Source organism: Formica exsecta, unplaced genomic scaffold, assembly GCF_003651465.1.
Source record: "Formica exsecta isolate Colony F162 unplaced genomic scaffold, ASM365146v1 scaffold218, whole genome shotgun sequence".
NCBI classification, from domain to species: Eukaryota; Metazoa; Arthropoda; class Insecta; order Hymenoptera; family Formicidae; genus Formica; species Formica exsecta.
In genome coordinates this window covers 572,086-576,594 of record NW_021849477.1, presented here as the reverse complement: position 1 = coordinate 576,594, position 4,509 = coordinate 572,086, and positions in this window count along the sequence as shown.

Genomic DNA, 4,509 nt, shown 5'->3' with positions numbered 1-4,509 from the left:
CCGGCGTACGTACGTATGTTTACACATCGCTCGCATACCTTTCCCCCACCACACTGCCTACGCGCGCTCACCGTTCAACCTTGACGTCATTTGCGTAGCGTCCGAGATTCGGGCAGGACAAGTAGCGGGGTCGTTTCGTTATTATCGTAGCGTTATTTCATAAAAGGCGGTCGTCTAGTCAAGTAATAAGAGAATACGGTAAACGCTATCATATTATATCTTGTTGATTATCAGTGTCCGCATGATTAATTATCTCTCGTAATTAATAACACGAGCGAACAATTTGCTATTTATCGAAGTAGATATTGCGCGTGATTTACTCACATGAGATGCAGCATTCGCGCGGACGAGATATAGACAATGAGAATTATAAATTACTATTAACTTCTCCGCGATAATTACGAGAGATATTTATTTCTTTCATCACGCTTGAATTCTCTCTCTCTCTCCCCCCCCCTCTCTCTCTCTCTCTCTCTTTCTCTCTCTTTTTGTGCAATATAATTTTTATATGGCATCGTGAATCTTGTCGATTCAAATGTAATTTGCCGATTATTATCGAGTGTAAAGTATCGCCGGATTTTTAATGATTAAAGCGTGATATATTGATCGTCTATTAGTATATTTCGCATATAATATTGAATTTTTCAATAATATATCGTTTATAGTTATTTCATATATATAATACACATCGCGTCTTTATTTGACTCGCGTAGTATCCGCGCTGTATTAAAATGAGATTGGCAACACTGACTTTAAATTTCTCGGTCAACGACGGTACAACACGAATGTGAAATAGATCGACTTCGAATTGTGTAAGCGGTATCGCATTTAATTAATAAATCCGTACGTAATTGTATACAACTGAGTATATTAATATTTACAAACCGCAAAATATATTTACGCAATGCCGTGTATATTCGTGATTTGTTGGAACGCGTATTTCGCGAAATTTATTTCGATCGTAACCTCGCAAGCGTCGTTTGAGTAATCGATAATACAGACGACGTATTTCTAGATATTGAATCCCGTGGGGATATATAATATTTATTTATAATATTTATCCCGCGGATAATATTTATTTTTTATTTTAATTCGCATATTTATATTTATACTTATAATATGAGATAGCGATCGCATCTGGAAATGCGAGCGTTTTCTGATAGCAACAAGCGTAGTATCGTTGAAACGTGCGAATTGAACTGAGCAATTTTCGAAATCGTAGCTTCGTGCAGTAATGTTTGCGCTGTTTTCTTCTTATCGAAATGTAATAAAGTGCGCGCCGCGTGTGATTAATATCGGGAGTGCCGTATAAAATACTGCGCTTTCGATAGATACGTGTTTTTGCGAGTGCCAGTAAAAGACGAGCAAAGGGAGTGGAAAAAGAGGAAGAGGCCCGGGGAGGCATCAGGTAACGGCGGAGCAAACTTGTCAGGTAATAATTTATAACTTATTAAAAAATACGCGGAATATCAGAAAAAAACTGAAGAATTAAAAGTTCTTTACTATTATAAAATGTATAAAAATTTTAATTTGACAACAATACTGATTCTGCGGGAAGTCCATCATTAATTTCGCATTTCACGTCATCTCTCTCGACAAGCGTCATTCAATTATGATTGAATTTTGAAACAAAAATATTAAGAAATGATTAGATGTAAACAATTGTTCTCAATTACTGTCCAAAATGACAAGGTTTACTATTAAAATTTAATAATTGAAAAAAAATGTTAGAAATAATTATGTAATCACATGTTTATATTACAATCTATTTTTAAAAATATGAAGAAAACAGAGAAAAGAAAGAGTTTCTCTTTTGATGTATAATGATATACATACATATATAAATATTCCAGCATATTTTAAAAATTGTTTTATAATATATGGCAAAAATAAAATTGGCAAATGGAATTCTGTTCTACATTTCTTTCTAAATAATAGATTGTCTGTAGGTTTTATAAATTTACTAAAATTTGAATTGTTTCAATTTCTGTCTATAACGATACTTTTACACTATCAGTCTTCTACCTGTCAGCCTATCAATTATTCACATAGATCCATTATATCCATTTCCTTTCTCATCTATCCAAATAATCCTCCCTTACATTTTTCGCAATATACCATTCTTTTTCCTTTTTTGCACTTCTCGCCATTTCGCATCGTATATATATATATATATGAATTTTTTATCTATTTTTTAACCGACAAAGCACTTTTCTCTTTCTCTCACTCAGACTTCTCTTCCTTTTTCCCTTGTTGATTCTCTTCCTTTCATTGTCAGCAATTCTTTCCCGGTCGCTTTTGCGATCCAGATAGGGTCGCAAACGCTCAAAAGAACCGAGCACACAAAGAACCAACAGTATTCTCTTCAAAAGTTTGAGTCGCATTTTAACAGGTGACAACGAAAGTGACGTACCAACAAATTTCAAGCATACTTTTCAATTTAAAAACGAACTGCGAAAGTTGCTACTAATTTAAATTTGTGTTACATGAAAAAAATAATCATTAGAATATGTAAAGATAAATTAATTGTTCGCAAATTTTGGAAGAAACTTGGGATATTATATTTTTTACATTATTAAACTATAGTTCTTAATATAAAGTTTTTATTCTAAAGAGTCTATTTTTATTTGCCTATTAATCGATTATCGGTATAATTAATTGAGGAAGCATGTATAGAGTATTTTTAAATGCATAGTAAGTGCATTCTCTAAAGCACATACAGACATTCGTATACTATATATTTTTCTATCTTTTTTACAACATAAGCATTATAGATTTATTTTGAATAAAAAGCCATGCTTGGAGTCAAATAAATTAATTTATTAATTTTTAAATTAGTTTATAATAATTTAATAAAAAATGACTAATATAATTTTATTTCTTTTAATTTCAATGGTACGTGTCCACCTGAGAGTAAATCTCTCGAGAGTAGCTCTCGATGGTGATTCTTGCAAATCGACATACCTTTGAGAGTATCTAACTCAAGGGTATGTCTATTTGCGATAATCACTCTCGAGAGTTTTACTCGCAGGTGAATACGCATCATAAGTCGCCCGTCTAACAATCGACTTCCACGAATGACACGCCGATTACCTCATCGAGGAAATTAGCATATTAATTATCGCGTGGGCGTGACGGCACGTGGGTTTCCGTCGCACCAAGGTACGACCTTTTGCCCTGCGTCCTTCCCCTTCCTCTCTCACAGACGGAAACAAACAAGCGCTTTAATAAATTAGCTAATGGACGCACTGGCGAAATTGTCGGACTAATTCCGGGTGCAGGAAGTAGGACGAGTGACAGCGAATAACTGGACGGGGTAACAGGCCAAATTCCCAAGTGTAGGAGTTACCGGGACGATATCACGACCGGGGCACCGTGTGTTTGCAGCGACCGTGTATTCACGAGTTTACTCGTTTTACGACGCACGTGCGAGGAATAAGAATTACGTTCAATTAGTTGCGACCTCTAATGCGCGTAATTTCCGGTTGTATAAAGTTCACGCGTTTCCAGCTCCGAATTTTGGCGTCAACTCGAGATCATTGAGAATTTGATAATGAGACGATCAAAGGAGTTTTAATCCTCAGAATGATCGCATATCGTGCTTCAAAGATACATCATTTTTTCAGATGGTCAGGTATTTTTTTTTAAACGTCCTAGTTTTTAACACACGTGATTAAAGATCCAGATATATTTTATTCTATCACTCTTTTTCGCGTAAAATATTTATAAATTATATAATTTAAATTATACGCACGCAATGCATATCAGAGATAATTTACGACCAAATACGTAAATAACCAAGTAGCTTTAAGTTTAATGTCCATGGAATCCTCCCCATGCCTGTTGATTACCTACTTTCTCAGATACGTTGGATGATCTCAATAAGCCGTACCTTACTGCAACATAAAGTTAATCCTGCGAAAGCAATCTCATCCCAACACTTAACGTATATACTGTACATCTTAGCTTCGGAAATGTTCCTGAACTTTAAGAGTTTCAACCGCTACTCACGCGAGGATACGGAAAGAAGTACATTAACAAAATTTATTATTCCGGAATGATATATATACCTGTTTGTAATGATATGGAGATGTAATGATATAGAGATGGTAACTTTCCTAAATTTTTACGCAAACTTTAAAAAACGTATTTATATTTTTAATATACCTTTATATTTTTTATATATTTTTAAAATGTCTAATTAAAACTTATACCATTCTTACTTTGAATTTTGAATAAAAATTTGTATGCATCAGACCGTCGCGTCGTAGCTAAATGTAAACAAAGCGCGCTCGCTAATTAATACGAATTTTCCGTTATATATTTCTCTTATCCCATAATATGTATATCCGCGTCGTAGATATTTCCCTCGCATATAAATTCGCTCTTCAACGCCCGAGTTGCGTAAGTAATGTTTCAAATTCATATGCGCCAGTGCAATAGTATTTTTCTGCATTCGTCATAAAACTCTATGGACATTGTACTTCAAATTTCACAGCGCGAACCACG